This window comes from Oncorhynchus tshawytscha, linkage group LG26 (assembly GCF_018296145.1).
Source record: "Oncorhynchus tshawytscha isolate Ot180627B linkage group LG26, Otsh_v2.0, whole genome shotgun sequence".
In the NCBI taxonomy this organism is placed as follows: Eukaryota; Metazoa; Chordata; class Actinopteri; order Salmoniformes; family Salmonidae; genus Oncorhynchus; species Oncorhynchus tshawytscha.
This window is the reverse complement of record NC_056454.1, coordinates 9,599,378-9,621,817: the sequence shown is the minus strand read 5'-3', so window position 1 is coordinate 9,621,817 and position 22,440 is coordinate 9,599,378. Positions and strand designations below refer to the sequence as shown.

General features: G+C 44.0%; 1 protein-coding gene across 1 annotated transcript in view; it reads left to right on the top strand.

Moving 5' to 3' along the window:
- Positions 1-22,440, top strand: part of adarb1b (adenosine deaminase RNA specific B1b) — a 171,570-nt gene that overhangs the window by 67,581 nt on the left and 81,549 nt on the right. The window contains exon 3 of the mRNA XM_024388772.2: positions 21,225-21,279. The gene's annotated coding sequence lies outside the window, so the exon portion shown is untranslated. The remainder of the gene's footprint in view (positions 1-21,224; positions 21,280-22,440) is intronic.

Below are 22,440 nucleotides of genomic sequence, written 5' to 3'. Positions count from 1 at the left end.
TGGAAATCCAAACCCTGTTAGGTTGATTAGGGCTTTAAGTTTAGCTATTATCAAGATGAGAATTATTCTCTTTTCCCTCCACATTTTTTTCCATGGAGTCGGTTCTCTGCTAGGTATTTCCTTGTCTAACCTTCCAAGGCACCAGATGTCTACTACAGGCTGAGGTGTCGTTGATGCCTGGTGGCATTTGGCACCCTCCCTCGCAGCACAGTGCTGAGAAAAAGAGGGTATTTTCTAAAGTGAAGAGAGGAGGAACTGTCCAGAGAGGAGGAACTTGGGCTCTGAGACGTCTGCACTCTCTCTGGGGGAGAGCAGAGTGCTGACTGAACACCCAGTCTGTTCAGCAGCTCCTGGGGCGGTGGCTGTGGCAGCGTTACGCTGGCAGCGTTAAGGGGCAGAGATTGTCATTCTTTTGTATTGTCCTGTGGCAAATCTCCCTCAGCCCCATCAGGAGCTCTGCTGGCTGGAAACCTGTGCGATCTCTCTGCCGTGGCCTCTTTCTTCCATTCTCTCTCTCCCTCATCACCTATCTCCACTGGAAGATATAGGCACATACATACATACAGACAGACGTCGGGGCCAGCACCGTTCATGCTGAATTCCACTAGTGGCGACTCATGATTTTTAGAGAAATTGCCTGGGAGGGGTGTGCGATGGTCACACTGCTGATGTTCATTGTGGCAGGGAAAGGGCCTGTGGTGTCCTTTCTCCTTCCCCCCCCCTTCACCTCCATTACAGTAATGAGTCTTTACTGCAGCATCGGCAAAACAGTTGCAACACACTGGGTTAGTCAACACAGTGAGTCAATGAGTCCCGCCACAGGCAAGCTCAGCAAACTGGGACAGTGCACAGGATGCTGGCAAATGCTGACGGAGGTACTGTAATGGCATGTAGTCATAGTAGACAGGCGGACAGATAGGAGGACAGAGAGCGAGACAGGCGTATAAGCAGGCAGACAGACAGGCAGGCGTATAGACAGACCGAGACCGTCCTACAAGATTAAGTCACGGTCCAGCTATGTCTGTGCATACAGTTTGTATGTGTATGCCAGTGCATACTGGCCCAGTCAGTGCTCTCCCCAGGTGTGCACTGAGGGATGGCGAGGAAGATGAAAAATGCGAGGCAATTCTTCATGGGACCGCTTCTCTTTATTTAAATGAGTTGTATTTTTCTCACCCCGCTGCAGAGAGAACATTTTTTGATGAATTAATCTTCACAAGATGTCTTGCAGTGCGCGGGCGGTGATATTTCATTTATGACAACGGTAAAGATTGTCGTTAATTTGTAGGCAGCCTGCTGGGGGAATCGTTAGAACCGAGACCCGTCTCACCTTGGGCTCTGTTCCCTCTGCTTAGGTTTTGAACAGAGGGAAGTTTGTGTGTGTGTGTGTGTGTGTGTGTGTGTGTGTGTGTGCGTGCGTGCTTTCATATGACGCATTCACTCATTTTCACAGCTCTTGCTAACTCACTCACTCACACACACCTTGCTAACTCACACTCTGTCTATATTCCAGCCAGGCGTCAGACCAAATGCAGCCATTTTCCTCGACATATGTTTTCAGTTTCTCTTCTTAAGTGGAGAGGAAGAGCAGGATAAGGCCTAGTGACTCAGACTTTATGTAAGAGCCTTGACTTGCGAACACTTTAGTTCTCTGCTTCGTCTTCATATTTGGCTTGGTCAACTGCAGTCGCGTGGGGAGAGTTAGAGTGTGGGAATCCTTACAGACGTACAAATATCATACCGCCCAAACATAACCAAACATAACCTCCCCAAACATAACCTCCCCTGATATTGTAGTGGTGCGAGGTATGATATTTTGTCTGTCTAACTTTCGCATTCATCATTATGTCACGTTTCATTCAGGACTCTCCATAATCATGGGAGCATCCACATGAATGTAAAACAGTTTAGAAACAAATCATATTGTTCTTTACAATAAAAGGGACTCCAAAATGACAAAATAGATTATTTACCATTCATTTCTTTTGACGATCAAAATAATCTGAAACACAACCAAAACAAATAGCAAATGCATCCAACAAGTCTGTAGAGTCACAACCTTGATGTAGCCATTGCGTGCTGTTAATATCTGACCAAATACCAAATACTTTAATACACATATAAGTGAATTTGCCCAAATAGTTTTGGCCCCTTAAAATGGGGAGACTATGTACAAAAAGTGCTGTACTTTCTAAACTGTTCACTCAATATGGGTGGAAATACCCTCAAATCAAACCTGCACTTCAACCTCATAGTCATTGTTTAATTTCAAATCCAAAGTGCTGGAGTTCAAAAAATGTGTCACTATCCCAATACTTTTGGAGCTCACTGTATATATGTGTAGTATTTTTGTTGTCTCTTTCCAGTATATAACTCTTATTTTGGAAGTCCGGGGAGCAGGTAGCTGCCTAACGGCGGCCATTCAGCAGCCTGATGGTCTAGAGGTAGAAGCTATTGGCCAGTCTGACATGAAAAAAAATGTGTGCCATCATTCTCCTATACTGCCCGCGTCTGAGTGATGGAAGTGTGGAGAACAGGCCGTGGCTCTGGTGGCTGAGGTCCTTAATGATATTCTTGGACTTCCAGCGACATCTGGTGTTGTAGGTGTCCTGGAGGGCAGGCAGTGAGCACCCAATGGTGCAATCGGCTACGCGTACCACCCTCTGTAGCACCATGCGGTCAGCGGCGGTGGAGTTGCCGTACCAGGCTGTGATACAACCCAACAGTATGCTCTCGATGGTACTCCTGTAGAACACCGAGAGGGCTCTCGAGGACAGGCCGAATTTCTTCAGCATCCAGAGTTTGAAAAGTTGATGTCGTGCCTTCTTCATCACGGTGTCCATGTGGATTGACAATTTTATCTCCTTGGAGATGTGTACGCCAAGGAACTTTAAGTTTTTCACCGTCTCCACGGTGCCCAGCCTGGTTCATCCTGAAGTCCACAATCAGCTGCTTTGTGTTGCAGACATTGAGGGAGAGGTTGTTTACCTGCCACTACACCGTCAGAGTGCCTACCTCCTCTCTATAGGCCGTTTCGTCGTTGTTGGTAATGAGGCCTACTACTGTTGTCATCAGCGAACTTGATGATGGTGTTGGAAAACCTGTGTGTATACAGGGAGTACACGAGGGGACTGAAGACACACCCTTGTGGGGCCCCCATGTTGAGGATCAGTGTGGAGGAGGTAATGTACCTCTCAAAGCACTTTAGTCATTCAGTAAACTTACTTTCCCTTTCTTGGGCACAGGGGTTGATAGTGGACATCTTGAAGCAGGTGGGGAAAGCTGCCTGAGCTAGAACGAGATAGAAAATGTCAGAAAACACAACAGCTAGCTGGTCTGCACATGCTCGGAGGCGCAGCTAGGGATGGTGTTTGGGCGGCAGCCTTGTGACGGTTAACACACTTGAACGACTTACATACGTCCTCCGTGGAGACCATAAGCACATAGCCCTCGTTGTCTTCTAGGGCTCTCCTAGGCAGCTCAGAGTTGTTACGCTCGAAACATGAGGAAAGGGTGTCTAGGTCGTCCAGTAAGGTGGCGTTGGTGTCCGCGACGTGACTGGCTTTCATTTTGTAATCCGTGATCGTTAAAAATCCCCTGCAACATACGCCTCGTGTCCGACCTGCTGAATTGCTCCTCCATTTTGCCCCTATACTTATGGACCCCAGGAAGAGTAGCAGCTGCATGTGCAGTAACTAACTGGGATCCTCATAAACTACATGGAACTTGAAAAGCATTGCAAGGAACAGGCTGATTAGGACACGTGCAGACGCGCACGCACACACACACACATACAGAGGACAAGCGCGCACGCGAACAAGCACGCACACGAACAAGCACGCACACAGACACGCACACAACAAACAAGCACGCACACAGGCACACGCACTTTTCAAGAAGAAGCTCAGGTGGCTGTGAATGTAGCTGGCTGCCGGGTTTAATGCTCTGTGGCTGATCACATTCCAGCTGGGACTAGCGTAACACCCCATGTGTTAGTAACGTATGTGTCTCTGTGTGATCCGGTGCGTGTTCGCGTGAGGGCCTCGTGTCAGTAGGCCTACAGTATACTGTAATATCACGTGTGTTTGTCATGCTGCCTGTGTCTGTGAATAGTGGCAAATGTGTAAAGTGTGTGTGCATGCCTGTGTGTCAGCGTGTGTAGATCGTGTGTAACCAGATCTGTGTGAGAGGGCATACCTCTTGCTAGGGCGTCCGAGCACACGGCTAGCCAGCCTGCCACTCCTGCCTCTGGCACCCACATACTGGCAGCTCCAGAGCACTTTGTCACCCCCATCTCCCGGTCTTTTCCCCACCCTCTTCCATCCCTCTATCCCCTCTTCAAATCCCATACCTAGTCAGTCGTCCAACGGAATGTGTTCAACTGAAATGTGTCTTCCGCATTTAACCCAACCCCTCTGAATCCATCCCCTCGTCCCCCTCCCTCATTCTCTCCTTCTCCACCTCCTACAGTCTCTTCTTCCCCCTCTCTCCACCCTGGTTGTGATTGTGGTCTAAGGCTGGCTGACTCAGACCTTCACGCGCATTCAGACAGACAGACAGACAGACAGACAGAGCAGGGGCCTGTGGCCGAGTCACATGCAGAGCAGAACACTTAGCTCCTCCGTAGCCTGCAGTAGTTCATAGTGATTTGATCGTAGCACCTATGTTTATAAGTGTAGACACCAAGGTCATTCACATCAACCATGCAATGTTTTTATTTTGTTTTTAGGTTGCTTAGGAATGTCAGAATTGCTGACCAGTTTCCTCTTTTCCTCACTCTTTCTATTCCCCCCCCTCCCTTTTGTCTTTCTGCTCTCTGCTTATTACTGTAAAACCGCACTGGAAGAAGGCGTCAATAACGTTGCTGCAAGAGTGTATTATCGGACAGCTGACACGAATATCAATATCATGTGTTTAGCCCTTTGTGTTTGGCCCAGAGGACTGTTTGTATTTCCCTTCGCTCGTCAAATCCACTCAGCTCGTTCACTCGTTCCGCAGGTTAGCCACGGTGGCTCCAGTGAATCGGACGGGAGAATTATGTGATGTTTTGTTGTTGTTTTGTCTCGATCATGACATCTCCACAAAGCTGTTTTCATGAGTGGTAGATGTTGATATAGATTTTGATAGAGACCCCCTCTTTATTTAGCTCAGAATAGATTGAAACACAGATCTAGCTAAAACACTCTCAATCACGGTCTCTCTCTCCCTGACACACACAGGGGACGGGCTGTTTATGACCCCCCCCACACACACACACCCACACACACTTCACACAGATGAGAGGGGACAAGGAAGACGTTTTGATTCAACATGTGGAGGCCGCATTTCATCTGAGCTGAACTCATAATTCTGTCGCTTCAAATAGATTAACCACACACACACACACACCTTCCCACGGCACCACTGCCTTGCTAAATCAAATCAGATTGCCACGCGTTTGTTTGTTTGTGTGTCTGTAATCGAAATGTGCTCCACAGAGAATGAATGAATGAATGAAGACCAAATAATTTCACACCCAACCCCCCCCTTCTCCTCCCTTTCTCTCCAACCAGGGGAGTACAGCAGGATTTTTATCGTTCTTCACAATCAGATTACACGTTGGAACTGTTATAATTACAGCTTTAGCTGATTAATGGGCAATCTCTAATTAGGACAGGGGTACACACACACACACACACACACACACACACACACACACACACACAGAGGGAGAGAGAGAGAGATAAAAATCCAGAAAATAGATGTTAAATTCTACAACCAGCTACAAGGAAGTGATTCCCAAACCTTCCATAACAATGCCATCACCTGCAGAGAGATTAACCCAGAGAAAAGTCCCCTAAGCAAGCTGGTCCTGGGGCTCTGTTCACAAACACAAACAGACCGAGCCCACAGAGCCCCACAACAGCAACACAATTAGACCCAATCAAATCACGAGAAAACAAAAAGATAATTACTTGACACGTTGGAAAGAATTTACCAAAACAACAGAGCAAACTGGAATGCTATTTTGCCCGAAACAGAGAGTACACAGTGGCAGAATACCTGACCACTGTGACTGTCCCAAAATTTAGGAAAGCTTTGACTATGTACAGACTCAGTGAGCATAGCCTTGCTATTGAGAGAGGCCACCATAGGCAGACCTGGCTTTCAAGAGAAGACAGGCTATGTGCACACTGCCCACAAAATGAGGTGGAAACTTGAGCTCCACTTCCTAACCTCCTGCCCAATGTATGAGCATATAAGAGACACATATTTCCCTCAGATTACACAGACCCACAAAGAATTTGAAAACAAATCAAACATTGATAAACTGACATACAGTAACTTTTTCTTTATTTGGACTATTTTCTACATTGTAGAATAATAGTGAAGACATCAAAAGTGTGAAATAACACCTATGGAATCATGTAGAAACCAACAACGTTTTAAACAAATCAAATCAAAACATATTTTATATTTTTGATTCTTCAAAGTAGCCACCCTTTGCCTTGATGACAGCTTTGCACACTCTTGGCATTCTCTCAACCAGCTTCATGAGGAATGCTTTACCAACAGTCTTGAAGGAGGTCCCACATATATTGAGCACTTGTTGGCTGCTTTTCCTTCTCTCTACGGTCCAACTCATCCCAAACCATCTCAATTGGGATGAGGTCAGGTGATTGTGGAGGCCAGGTCATCTGATGCAGCACTCCATCACTCTCCTTGGTCAAATATCTCTTACACAGCCTGGAAGTGTGTTTTGGGTCATTGTCTTGTTGAGAAACAAATGATAGTCCCACTAAGCACAAACCAGATGGGATGGCGTATCGCTGCAGACTGCTGTGGTAGCCGTGTTGGTTAAGTGTGCCTTGAATTCTAAATAAATCACTGACAGTATCACCAGCTAAGCACCATCACACTTGGGGTGGCAGGGTAGCCTAGTGGTTAGAGCGTTGGACTAGTAACTGGAAGGTTGCAAGTTCAAATCCCTGAGCTGACAAGGTACAAATCTGTCATTCTGCCCCTGAACAGGCAGTTAACCCACTGTTCCTAGGCTGTCATTGAAAATAAGAATTTGTTCTTAACTGACGTGCCTAGCTAAGTACAGGTAAAATAAAAAAAATGAACACTTCCTCCTCCATGCTTCACAGTGGGAACCACACATGTGAATATCATCTGTTCACCTACTCTGCATCTCAGAAAGACACAATCTCACATCAGATCAAAGGACAGATTTCCATTTCCCTCTATTGCTTGTGTTTCTTGGCACAAGCAAGTCTCTTCTTATTATTGGTGTCCTTTAGTAGTGGTTTCTTTGCAGCAATTTAGCCATGAAGGCCTGATTCACACAGTATTCTCTGAACAGTTGATGTTGAGATGTGTCTGTTATTTGAACTCTGAAGCATTTATTTGGGCTGCAATCCGAGGTGCAGTTAACTCTAATTAATTTATCCTCTGCAGCAGAGGTAACTCTGGGTCATCCTTTCCTGTGGCGGTTTCATCATAGCGCTTGATGGTTTTTGCGACTGCACTTGAAGAAACGTTCTTTGGCAATATCTAGAGTCTAGAGAGACTAGAGAGAGCGAGACTGGAGAGAGAGCGAGACTGGAGAGAGAGCGAGACTGGAGAGAGAGCGAGACTGGAGAGAGAGCGAGACTGGAGAGAGAGCGAGAGACTGGAGAGAGTGAGAGAGACTGGAGAGAGTGAGAGAGACTGGAGAGAGTGAGAGAGACTGGAGAGAGTGAGAGAGACTGGAGAGAGAGAGAGAGACTGGAGAGAGAGAGAGAGACTGGAGAGAGAGACTGGAGAGAGAGAGAGAGAGACTGGAGAGAGAGAGCGAGAGACTGGAGAGAAAGAGAGGCTGGAGGGAGGGAGAGAGGCTGGAGAGAGAGGGAGAGAGGCTGGAGGGAGAGAGGCTGGAGAGAGGGGGAGAGAGAGGGAGAGAGGCTGGAGAGAGAGGGAGAGAGGCTGGAGAGAGAAACTGAGAGACTGGAGAGACTGAGAGAATGGAGAGACAGACAATGGAGAGAGCGACTGGAGAGAATGGAGAGACTGAGTGAAAATGGAGAGACTGAGAGAATGGAGAGCGAGTGAGAATGGAGAGACTAGAGATTGAGAGAGACTGGAGAGAGAGACTGAGGGACCGGAGAGAGAGACTAAGGGACCGGAGAGAGAGACTGGAGAGAGAGAGACTTGAGAGAGACTGAGAGCCTAGAGAGAGAGAGAGAGAGAGAGACCGGAGAGAGAGACTGAGGGACCGGAGAGAGAGACTAAGGGACTGGAGAGAGAGACTAAGGGACGGGAGAGAGAGACTGGAGAGAGAGAGACTTGATAGAGAGACTGAGAGCCTAGAGAGAGAGAGAGAGAGACTGGATCAAAACCTTAGTACAGGATCAGTGAGCACAGCCTTGCCATTGGGAAGGGTGGACACAGGGAAACATCCATGTCGAGGAAGGGCTGTGCAACCACTGCACCACAGCAAAACCCAAAATATAAAACAATCAGAGAGTTTCATTTCCCTAAATTTGGAAAGACGTCTCAGTTTCAAAGACGTCTCCGATGAGGATAGGCTACCCTGTCAGAACACAGAGAGCTGTGGGTTGGCAGCGCACTACATTGCTGCCTGCCATAAGATAACTTGCATGTGTCCTTTATGCTTATTTTTATTGTTCAATGTATGGTTATTTTTACACTTGGTTATTGTTGTTAATGTTGTCCCATTGATAATTGTCATGACGTTGGCCTGGGGGGTAATTTATGACAGTCATAAATACCTCTTCCCCCCTTTTTCCTTTCTCTACCCTACTGATGTTACATTTGCAAAACCCTTGGTTAACATAGAGATTCTGGGAACATCAGTAGGTGGGGGGAAATGAACTATATTCTGGTAATCCGACCAATTGAACATATGCGGTGGTACTTCATGAATATGATGTCAGTTCGGTTGTCATCTGAGACATTCTCATCGTTCTCATTCTCATGACATAAACTCTACAGTAGAAAGTCTACACATCAGAGTTATCGGATTCACATGGAATTGTTGTTCAATTTAAATGTTTGAATATGAAATTATTTGTGATGGGATGAAATGGGATTTTAGCTTTTAAAATGTGAGATGTGGGTTTTCGTAAGATAGGGCTGCTCACTCAGTGGCCCGCCCACGTGAAGAGACCGAGGTTGTAAACTATGAAACACACCCCTTTTCTCCCTTCCTATATAAAGCCTTGACGACAACATAACTTCCTGTTCCCGGGATGTAGGACGATGGTCCTATGTCAGAATGGTTCAGATAATAACTACAGAACGGAGCCAACATCAGCGTGAGCTTTGGTTGCGAATGGTATGAACTTTGAACTCTTATTCGCTACAAAAATGATACCTCCTAGCCGATGAGTTAGCAACAGCCGCTGCAAACGAGGGTTAGGAAGGAACAGACAGAGTATCCCGTCTATCACACAATGACATTACTACAACGTATCCAATTGACAGCCAGAGACATTCTTCAAAGGACTCGGGATGGCAACACGGCCTTCCATCTACCACCAACCTACCGAAGCTCAGAGTAAATATTTATTGCATTTTCCTTTTCCAAATGGGCGATAATTTAGAATGCATAAGATACTGTATTTATGATAGCACAGCTTCTCCTTTGTTCCTCAGTCTTCCCGCTCCTTCACTCAACCCAGCCCCTTTTCATTTGTGTAACAAGCTGTCATATCTGTTCCGCCCGCTAGGGACGTTTTCCTTTATGACGTAATTTGTAATCAAGTTATGATTTAATTATGTGTATGTGTAAATCTGTGTGATTTAGTTAGGTATTTAGTTAACCTCTTGGTGTTAGGGGGTAGTATTTTCTTTTTTGGAAAAAAAACGTTCCCGTTTTAAACGGGATATTTTGTCAGGAAAAGATGCTAGAATATGCATATCATTGACAGCTTTGGATAGAAAACACTCTTAACGTTTCCAAAACTGTAAGATATTGTCTGTGAGTATAACAGAACTGATGTTGCAGGCGAAAGCCTGAGAAAAATCCAATCCGGAAGTGCCCCAGGTTTTGAAATGACTCCAATGACTCCCTATTCAGCTGTGAATGTAGCATCAACGAGCTTACGCTTTCTACTATTCCCCAAGGTGCCTACAGCATTGTGACGTAGTTTTATGCATTTCTGTTGAAGAATAGCCGTAGGCGGCCACATTGCGTAAGTGGTCTCATGGTGGCTCCGAGAGAGATTCTCGCGTAAAATACAGAGGTAGCCATTACTCAAATTGGTCCTAGTGAAAAACTAATTGTCCCAACGGATATATTATCGAATAGATATCAGAAAAACACCTTGAGGATGGATTCTAAACAACGTTTGCCATGTTTCTGTCGATATTATGGAGCTAATTTGGAATATTTTTCAGCGTTGTGGTGAACTTACACAAATGCTTGTCTAGCGTTGGCTGTAAAGCATATTTAGAAAATCTGAGATGACAGTGTGATTAACAAAAGGCTAAGCTGTGTTCCAATATATTTCACTCGTGATTTTCATGAATAGGAATATTTTCTAGGAAGATTTATGTCCGTTGCGTTATGCTAATTAGTGTCAGATGATAACGGTCCCATTCACGGGATGGGGTGTCACTACAGGTTAATAAATAATTAAACCCAATTTTGTATTGCTAATTCAAATTGTTAGCGAGGGTTCTTGCAGATAACTAAGAATGTACAACTTTCAGATGAGACTGAATTAAGGTGACGATTAATATTGACTGCTATTGATGTAAAATATTACTAGGTCTTTAAGAGTTTATTCGGAAGATAACAGCTCTATAAATATTATTTTGTGGTGCCTGACTCTCTAGTTAATTACATTTACATGATTAGCTCAATCAGATAATAGTAATTACGGAGAATAGCATGTCATATCACTTAATCCGGCACAGCCAAAGATGCGACATAATATTGATCATTATTATTAATTATGTTAATATTGTAAAAAGTAAGCTTTGGCAATATGTACATTGTTACGTCATGCCTATAAAGCTAATTGAATTGACTGGAGAGGGTCAGACTGGAGAGAGGGAGAGGGAGGGAGGCCGTGAGCAGGCAAACAGGCCCAACCCCCACTCTTACACTAGCCCAAGCCAATGGCATGTATCATATGCTCCGCAGGCTCTGCTCACACTTACTGGTCTGACAACATTGGACACTTTATGGCACCCAAAGCCTTCACCATCTCATCCTGGGATATCCAAGGCCTGAGGGCATCTGTCTTTAATCTAAAGAGAAGGAACCTGGACTTCACCAAGTAAATTAGAAATACAGACCGTGTCATCCTACAAGAAACATGGTACAGAGGAGATGGACCCACTGGTTACCCTCTACGTTACAGAGAGCTGAACATCCACCAAACTACCAGGTTTGAAACAGGGAAGGGGCTCAGGGAGTATACCTATTTGGTGTAAAGCAGCCCTAACTCACAAGGTGAGACCCAAATGCAGACACAGGAGGCAAATGGTTGAGCTCCGATATTTATTATAACAAAGGGAGCAGGCAAAGGCAGGTCGGGGACAGGCGAGAGTTCATAAACCAGGTCAGAGACCAAACCGTACCAGACGATAGGGCAGTCTCGAGGTCAGGCCAGGAAGGGGTCAGAAACCAGATCTGAGTCCAAAACAGTACAGGGGGGATAGGCAGGCTGGTAGTCAGAACAGGCAGAGTGGTCAGGCTGGCGGGTTCGGAGTCAGGAAAGGCACGGGTCGAAACCAGGAGGACTAGAATCAAACAGAGCCTGGAAAAAATAGGAGCAAGGAAAACGCTGGTTGACTTGGCAAATGAGACGAACTGGCCCAGAGAGACAGGAAACACAGGGACAAACACCGGGGATAATAAGCGACCCCTTGAGGGGTGGAGACCATCACAAGGACAGGTGAACCAGATCATGGTGTGACAATTAAATTATTCAAAATATTTTACATTTGGCTAGAAATTCAAATGGAAAATATCTCAACAGAGAAACATTTCCTCCTGTGTGCTACCTATACCCCCCCCACTAGAATCCCCATACTTTAATGCAGACAGCTTCTCCATTCTAGGAGGGGAGATCAATCATTTCCAGACCTAGGGACATGTACTAATCTGTGCTGACCTAAATGCCAGAACTGGACAAGAACCTGACACCCTCAGCACACAGGGGGACAAACATCCAACTGGAGGTGACAGCATTCACTCCCCCATATACCCCCCTAGGCACAACTGCGACAACATAACCAACAAAAATGTATCACAACTCCTGCAGGTCTGTCGCATGCTGGGTATGTACATAGTCAATGGTAGGTTTCGAGGTAACTCTATAGGTAACTCTATAGCTCATCTCTTGACACTAGTACGGAAGACTACTTTATCACCAACACACTTACGCCACTATCAGATCACAGCAAAATCACAATCTACTTGAACAGAGTAAAAATCAAACATGAAGTATCGAAGCCAAACAAACTTAAGAAATGCTATGGAGGGTAGTGTAGAAACCTACCAAAAAACAATTGGCCAGCAACAAATCCAATCCCTCTTAGACAACTTCCTGGACAAAATTATTTTCCTGTGATAGTGAAGGTGTAAACTTAGCAGTAGGAGGCTAACATATCAAATCAGCTAACATATCACATTTTTATTTCCAGCAGAAAACCTAAGACAACTAACAACAATGAGAAATGGTTTGATGAAGAATGTAAAAACCTACAAAAGGAATTGAGAAACCTTTCCAACCAGAAACACAGAGAACCAGAAAACCTTAGCTTATATACAAAGAAAAAAGTAGGAACAGCATGACAGAAAAAAACTCATTGTGATTGGAGAATCCATAGAATCAAATCACTTCTCTGAAAATTGGAACACACTAAACAAAAACAACACGAAGAGGAACCAAGAGTAAAAATATATATAGTGCATTCGGAAAGTATTCAGACCCCTTGACTTTTTCCACATTTTGTTACATTACAGCCTTATTCTAAAATGTACAGGACAAAATATAAACCCTCCAACCCAAAAAAGCCTGTGGTGTTGATGGTGTACTAAACGAAATGATAAAATATACAGACCACAAATTAAAATGGGCTATTCTTAAACTCTTCAACATTATCCTCAGCTCTGGCATCTTCCCTAATATTTGGAACCAAGGCCTGATCACCCCAATCCACAAAAGTGGAAACAAATTTGACCCTAATCATTACTGTGGAATAAGTGTCAGCAGCAATCTCCAAAAAATCCCCTGCAGTATCATCAACAGCAGACTTCAAAATGTAATCAGTGAAAACAATGTCTTGAGCAAATGTCAAATTGGCTTCTTACAAAAAATAATGTACCACATACCATGTATATACCCTGCACACCCTGATTGACAAACAAATAAAACAAAACAAAAGTGAAGTCTTGTTATGATTTGTTGATTTCAAAAAAGCTTTTGACTCAATTTGGCATTAGGGTTTGCTATACAAATTGATAGGAAGCAGTGTTGGGGTAAAGCATATGACATTATAAAATCAATGTACACAAATAATAAACACACAGATTTCTTTCCTCAAGGCCGTGGGGTGAGACAGGGATGCAGCTTGAGCCCCACCCTCTTCAACATATATATCAATGAATTGGCAAGGGCACAAGAACAGTCTGCAGCACCCGACCTCACTCTACTGGACTCAGAAATCAAATGTCTGCTGTTTGCTGATGATCTAGTGCTTCTCTCCCTAACCAAAGAGGGCCTACAGCAGCACCTACAGTGGCTTGTGAAAGTATTCACCCCCCTTGGCATTTTTCCTATTTTGTTGCCTTACAACCTGGAATTAAAATAGTTTTTTGGGGGTATATATAATTGATTTACACAACATGCCTACCACTTTGAAGATGCAATTTTAAAAAATATTGTGAAACAAACAAGAAACAACACAATAAAATATAAAACCTGAACGTTATAACTATTGACCCCCCCCAAAGTCAATACTTTGTAAAGCCACCTTTTGCAGCAATTATAGCTGCAAGTCTCTTGGGATATGTCTCTATAAGGTTGGCACATCTAGCCACTGGGATTTTTGCCCATCATTCAAGGTAAAACTACTCCAGCTCGTTCAAATTGGATGGGTTCCACTGGTGTATAGCAATATTTAAGTCATATCACAGATTCTCAATTGAATTGAGGTCTGGGCTTTGACTAGGCCATTCCAAGACATTTAAATGTTTCCCCTTAAACCACCCGAGTGTTGCTGTAGCAGTATGCTTAGGGTCATTGTCCTGCTGGAAGGTGAACCTCCGTCCCAGTCTGAAATTTCTGGAAGACTGAAACCGGTTTCTTTCAAGAATTCCCCTGTATTAAGTTCCCTCCATCATTCCTTCAATTCTAATCAGTATCCCAGTCCCTGCTGATGAAAAACATCTCCAGAACATGATGCTGCCGCGATGTTCTTGGGGTGATGAGAGGTGTTGGGTTTGTGCCAGACATAGCATTTTCCTTGATGGCCAAAAAGCTACATTTTAGTCTCAGCTGACCAGGGTATCTTCTTCAAATCAAAATCAAATCTTCCATATGTTTGGGGAGTCTCCCACATGCCTTTTGGAGGACACCAAACGTGTTTGCCTATTTTTTTCTTTAAGCAATGGCTTTTTTTCTGGCCACTCTTCTGTAAAGCCCAGCTCTGTGGAGTGTACGGCTTAAGTTGGTCCTATGGACAGATACTCCAATCTCCACTGTGGAGCTTTGCAGGTCCTTCGGGGTAATCGTTGGTCTCTTTGTTGCCTCTCTGATTAATAACCTCCTTGCCTGGTCCATGAGTTTTGGTGGGCGGCCCTCTCTTGGCAGGTTTGTTGTGGTGCCATATTCTTTCCATTTTTTAAATAATGGATTTAACGGTGTTCAAAGTTTCTGATATTTTTTTTTATAACCGAACCCTGATCTGTACTTCTCCACAACTTTGTTCCTGACCTGTTTGGAGAGCTCTTTGGTCTTCATGGTAGTGGTGCCCCTTGCTTAGTGGTGTTGCAGACTCTGGGGCCTTTCAGAACAGGTGTGTATATATATATATATACTGAGATCATGTGACAGATCATGTGACACTTAGATTGTACACAAGTTGACTTTATTTAACTAATGATGTGACTTATGAATGTAGTTGGTTGCACCGGATCTTATTTAGGGGCTTCATAGCAAAGGGGGTGAATACATCTTACCCACATCACTTTTCTGTTTTTATTATTATTTATTATTATTATTACTATTTTGTGTATGTCCATTACATGAAATCCAAATAGAAATCAATTTAAATTATAGGTTGTAATGGAACAAAATAGGAAAAACGAGGCACTGTAGATCTTTTGTTCTGACAGTGAATCTCAGTAAGACAAAAATAATGGTGTTGCAAAAAATGTCCAGTAGCCAAGAAAACAAATAAAAATTCTATCTAGACACTGTTGCCCTAAAGCAGATAATAATAATAATAATAATAATAATAATAATAATAATAATAATAATAATAATAATTACACCTACCTCTGCCTTCCTCTGCCCTGGTTGTGAGGTCTGGGGTCCACTCACCAACCAAGAATTCACCAAATGGGACAAACACCCAATTGAGACTCTGCATGCAGAATTCTGCAAAAATATACTTTGTGTAAAACGCAAACACCAAATAATGCATGCAGAGCAGATTTAATACTATAGTTATCAAAATCCAGAAAATAGCTGTTAAATTTTTCAACCACCTAAAAGCGATGCACACACATTCCACAAAAAAACCTCAGCCATCTGGTTCTAGGGCTCTGTTCACAAACAGACGCCACAAAGGCCCACGTCAGAAACACATTTAGACCTAAACAAATTATTAGAAAGCAAAAAGATAACTATATGACACATTTGACAGAATCAACCAAAAAACACAGCAAATTGGAACGCTATCTGGCCCTAAACAGAGAGTTCACAGTAGTAGAATACCTTCTCACTTTGACTGACCCCAAATTAAGAAAACCATTGACTATGTACAGACTCAGTGAGCATAGCCTTGCTATTGAAAGAGACCGCCATAGGCAGATCTGAGTGAGAAGACAGACTATGTGCCCACTAGTGGAAAGCCTTTCCAGAAGAGAGGACCAACTCTATATTAATGCCCATGATTTTGGTGTGAGATGTTTGACGAGCGATACTTTTGGTCATATAGTGAATGGACACCTGTCGAACATCTCATTCTAAAATCATGGGCATTAATATGGAGTTGATCCCACCTTTGCTGCTATAACAGCCTCCACTCTTCTGGGAAGGCTTTCCACTAGATGTCGGAACATTGCTGCGGGGACTTGCTTCCTTTCAGCCACGTGAGCATTAGTGAGGTCGGGCACTGATGTCGGGGGGTTAGGCCTGGCTCGCAGTCGGCGTTCCAATTCAGCCCAAAGGTGTTCGATGGGGTTGAGGTCAGGGCTCTGTGCAGGCCAGTCATGTTCTTCCACACCGATCTCAACAAACTATTTCTGTATGGACCTCACTTTTGCACGGGGGCGTTGTCATGTTCAAACAGGAAAGGGCCTTCCCCAAACTGTTGCCACAAAGTTGGAAGCACAGAATCGTATTGAATGTCATTGTATGCTGTAGCGTTAAGATTTTCATTTATTGGAACTAAGGGGCCTAGCCCGAACCATGAAAAACAGCCCCAGACCATTATTCCTCCTACACCAAACTTTACAGTTGGCACTGTGCATTCGGGCAGGAAGCGTTCTCCTAGCTTGGTGATGGTGAAGCGTGATTCACCCCTCCAGAGAACTGCTCCAGTGTCCAATGGCAGCAAGCTTTACACCACTCCAGCCGACGCTTGGCATGTGTGTGCCTGCTCTGCCATCGAAACCCATTTCATTAAGCTCCCGACAAACCGTTCTTGTTCTGACGTTGCTTCCAGAGGTAGTTTGGAACTCGATAGTGAGTGTTGCAACCGAGGACAGACAACGTTTTACGCACTTCAGCTGTTGGCGGCCCCGTTCTGTGAGCTTGTGTGGCCCAGCCAGAGCCCGGACTTGAACCGATCGAACATCTCTGGAGAGACCTGAAAATAGCTGTGCACCTGCGCTCCCCATCCAACCTGACAGAGCTTGATAGGATCTGCAGAGAAGAATGGGAGAACTCCCCAAATACAGGTGTGCCAAGCTTGTAGCTTCATACCCTAGAAGACCCAAGGCTGTAATCACTGCCTATTGTGCTTCAACAAAGTACAGAGTAAAGGGTCTGAATATTTATGTAAATGTGATATTTCAGTTTTAAATTCTTTATAAATCAGCAAAAATTATTATAAAAATCGTTTTTGCTTTGTCATTATGGGGTATTGTGTGGTTTGATGAGTTAAAAAAACACAATTTTATCAATTTTAAAATAAGGCTGTCACGTAACAGAATATGGAAAAAGTAAAGGGGTCTGAATACTTTCCGAAGGCACTGTATATACCACACTTTATTTGTATTGCGTATTTGACATATTACCTGAATTCCTTACCACCCATCTAGGGCTGTGGCCGTCATTTTGTCAGCTGGTGATTGTCAAGCAAATAACTGCCAGTTTCATGGTAATTGACCATAATTAACATAAACACATTTAGCATCTCCTGGCTTCCACACACAGCCTACAAGCCACTGATGTAGACCTTTGGAACATATACATTTGAACAAGTCTAATAAATCCATATCCTACACCATCACAGTTAATCCATTATGTGTTTTAGACAGGTCTAAAGAAACATGATAGGAAGAAAATGTATTTCAGAAGAACAGAATAGCATACTCCTTGTCCTTATGTTAGGCCATGATCTGACTATGCCATGTGACTGTGGGCTTCACAAGTTGATTTATCGGACAAGAAAGGCATAAGCTCTGCTTTGTTATTTGCGCGGGCTGCACACATTTCATCAGTCTCTCATTCACAATTTGATAAGCACTTGATAATGCCTCGAATTTCCCAGCGGCATCCCCTTTGTGTGGCAGTATTGCTGCGTGCTCCGAAGCACCCCTCACTCACATGGCTCTCTCAGACAGCTGAATTCTTATCAGCCAGTGCCTGTCACGTGATCAGGTCTTTCTCACAGGCTACAGGTGAAGACAGACACATCGGGGTCGCAACTGCTTATCAGCTTTTGTACTATGGGGGATAGTAGATTGACATAGGCTGGCTATGTCAATCTACCACCCCCCATAGTGCAAAAGTTGACCTATTCTGCACGAGAGACATTTTCCAAACATAGTCTGGGACAGTTGTGGGATGGATAGATCCCAAATGAATATAACCACTAGCATCAAAACACTTTTTTAAGCAATGATGCTGACGCAACAGATCAGAACGTTTAGCTTAACATATTGATAAACTATTGGGCTATTTCTTCACATTGTAAGCGCAGCAATACGCACACGGCAGTAGGCTATTGGCGCAAATGTTCCAAAATGCAATCGATTAGCTGGAAAACACCATTCTCAAAAGTGACTGCAAATGCAGTTATGCATGTGATGTTTATATTATAAAGGTGCATTTTTATAGTGAAAATTATCATTCCCAAACTTGAAATTCACACGCTGTTTATGAATGCCAGTTAGGCTCTACACCCGTTGTAAAGCGGATTAATGTGCTTCATTTTAAGAAGTTATTTGGTCACTTTAGTTGTGATACAAACCTTATGAAAACGTATAGGCCTATGGGCTAGGCTACATGAGGTATGCTACTATGATTATAAAAAGCCTTATTGCACACAAGCTGGGCATCGTTCACAAGTGATAATATATCATTCACAAGTGATCGGCTAATATTATCACCCAATCAGACAGTTCTTGATTGAATCTTGTCTTCACATATACTTGTAATGAACATGGTGGGAGACAGAGGGCTGGTTTCAAGTGCAGGGCACATCAGTTGTTTATTCGTAAAGGACCACAGAAGGAGGCAGGTAGCTGGGTCCAGGGGCAGGCAGAAGGTCATACACAGAAGGAGGCAGGTAGCTGGGTCCAGGGGCAGGCAGAAGGTCATACACAGAAGGAGGCAGGTAGCTGGGTCCAGGGGTAGGCAGAAGGTCATACATAGGGGGTCCAAAAAGGCAACAGTACAGGCAGGGAAAAAGCTAGTAACGTCGCCCGGGAGATCCAGCAATATTTCGATAACAGGAAATCCGATAGGCTAAAGCACAGGCAGGGAACAGGCAAAAGGCATCGTTAGTGAGGCAGGCCAAAACGATCATACACGGGAGGATTCAATTACGGGAAAAACAGAGCTCCGACCTAGACATGTGTCTCAAAACAAACAATACCTCACAGTGATTGGGTGCAAAGAACTGAACTAAATAGTGTGTGATAATGACATACAGGTGTGTGAACAGGTGATCAGAATTCAGGTGATTGGAATCTGGAGCGTGAGCTGTGTTCAGGGGATCTATGTGTTTGAGAGTGTGAGTTGGAAGCAGACGTTACAATACTAAATAAAATGTGAAAATTGTTTTGATTTAGAATGGAACATTATCATGCACCTGTCTTGAAAAAAATACATGTCATCTATGCACTTAAAAAGCGAATGGAGGAAGCTTTTCCCGTGGTTCATTTTCATGCCAGCCAGGTCGTTTGTACTCCTGTTGTACATAAGCACTGTGCTTAATATTAAGAAAGTTGAGAAATAAATATAGTAGGCCTAGCCTATAGAAAGCTGTTGGAATCCTCCCCCTTTTAATAGAGGCCATCACTTTGTTTTCTCACGCAATTGCATAGCCTATAGAAATGTTGCGCAACATGAGCTCATGGGCACTCATGAAGTGTTTGATTAGATTTTTGATCACATTTCAATTGATGTCAGACTGATTAGAGGGACAATTGAGTGCTGAGTACCAGGCAGTTAGCAAGTTTGGTAGGCAACTAATGATCATCCGCAGCATCAGAGCTTGGAGAAACATAATTTCCGTGACTAAACGGTCACGTGGAATTTCACTGCTATCATGACTTGTGAACGCCGGTGTGGCGGTAATACGGTCACCGTAACAACCCTACACCCAACTAAATTTGTCACTCGTGAAACATAGTGGAAAGGTTGCAGTAAAAGGAGAACCATGCACAGTAATCATTTTGATTAACCTTCTATTACAGACTCATTTTAGACATTTTATTTGCATACCAATTTAACAATATAGTCAACATGATTTTCAAAACCTTTTATTGAATTTAGAGAAATATTATCACTATTGTTCTCTGTAAAATGTTTGATGTTAATTGTATGACTCTGAAACTTGTTGATTCATTTAATGACTTATCCATCTAAAGAATTATGTTGGATGTTTAAATGATCACTTTATTATAATTTATTTTGGAAACAGTGTCAACCATAGAGATACAGTACATAACGGACTTGTCTTGGTATAGACATTGCCGTTGAGAGATTCCACCTTTTTAAAACTGGGTGGGGATTCCAATGGGTTTGGCGTGACCAGCCAATAATCAGAGAGCGTTGTCTTCCTCAAATTGTGTTGCCTATGGTTTGTAAACCAAAGACTAAGGTAATATCCAGGAGCCAAGACCAAGATTTATCCCAGGACACTGGTCCCAAGATCCAGTGTGTGTGTGTTTGTTTGTTTGTGTGTTTGTGTTTGTTTGTTTGTGAGGGGGGGGGGGGATAAATGTGTGTTTGGGTGTTCACACTTCATTTTCCAACGAGCCCATTCACCACCGGTGGTGTAGAAATCTCCTTGGCTGTGTATAGACTCGATAGCATTAGTGCTGCATGCAGAAATAGACCCCATTCTGACATGTTGACAGCGCCTGGTGAAAAACACCTCCGTTTGCTACAGTATGGCCGTGTCTCAAATTACACTCTGTGCAGTGCTTTAGACCAGGGACCATAGGGCTCTCATCAAAAGTAATGCACTATGTAGGGAATAGGGTGCCGTTTGGGGCGTAACCTATGTACCTGAGAAACCATTGCCGTTTAAACTAATTCAATTAGTCTTGTCTAATTTAAAGTTGGATCCGTAGTCTTAAAGGCACATTCGCTGAATTTGCTATCTGTTATAATATACCTCTCCTCCTGGGCCGTTGGATGTAGACTTCTTTGCATGCGTCCCAGTGAGGCAGTGTTCTGAAGGCACTGAATGTATAATGATGTTATACAAGGCTTGCTCATCCTAACTTGCCGTGTTCTCTCTCTCTCTCTCTCTCTCTCTCTCTCTCTCTCTCTCCCCCTCTCTCTCTCACTCTAACTCTCCCCCCTTCACTCTTGAAGTCAACGCAGAGTGAATTCCAGAGAAGTAACTTCCAACTCTCATCCCTGTCTCACGGTAGGTCCACTTTGTTAATAGTTGTTTCCTCCACTGCTTAGGGTAGGCAATTTCCCCCCCCACTCTGCTTAGGAGCTCTATTTCTTTTTTCTCAGCGTGTGTCCTGTGTCTCTACCATTTGACTTGCGCCCTGCACTCAATTGCTCCATTGCGTCCAGTGCAATCGAGCTACAAGAACAAAGATTTCCCGTGCTGTGTCTGTCCATCGTGTGCCCAGTCTGTCTATTGGGATGCTGGTGGCTGGTGCAATGATTAGCTTTTAAGATGGGATGAAAAATGAAACAATGCAACGTTATTTTTTTTTTTCCATTCTTTTCATCTAAATATAGAAAAGCCTTGTGTTTTTATTGATCAGCTGGAGCTGTACAGGCAAGCTTGGGGAAAATGTGAGCCGTCATCATGGCAGATTGTGTCCCGCAGGAGATAAAACACGCACGGGCGGGCACACCTCCAACACAAACCTCCACACACATCCTCTCCTGGCTAACACACACAGTCAAACACATCCCACCTTCTCCACAGGTCCTCACCCGGTCCAGTAAAGACAGATATAAACTGGGAGGTTTGATTACGGCAAAGCACATTTTGTTTCCCACTCTGCTACACTGATCATGTTTAAACAGCAGCGTGTGTGTGTGTGTGTGTGTGTGTGTGTGTCTCTTTTTGTATTTTTTTCCCCGGCGGCTTTTGTCTTCTTATTTTCACAGTGTGGTGTCATCGAGTCTCTTTTCTATTCATATCACAGCTCCCAGACAATGTGCGTTGTTTTGACTGTCATGTTGTGCCTGTTGTATATTGAGACGGTTGGTAACAACCTCCCAAAACATTCCTTATCTGCCCTCCCTCCTAAATTGCCATAGGGGGGATGTCTGGGTCTGGTTTTCCCCCCACTCTGCACCGTACGATAGTTTCCACTGCCCATGCACCACCACTCCATTCCTCCATTGATCACGGCTGACCGCGGCGGCGGTGGTGTGTGTGGTACGTCCCTGGCTCTCTACCGTTTGTGACGTGCGCCCTCCTGCACTCAATTGCTCCATTGCGTCAAGTGCAATCGAGCTACCTCAGTCCACACAATGGACTGTGCTGGTGAGTAGACCTGGGTGGTATAACGTATACTGGGGTATTATCGAAATACCCACGGTATGATTTTCAATAACG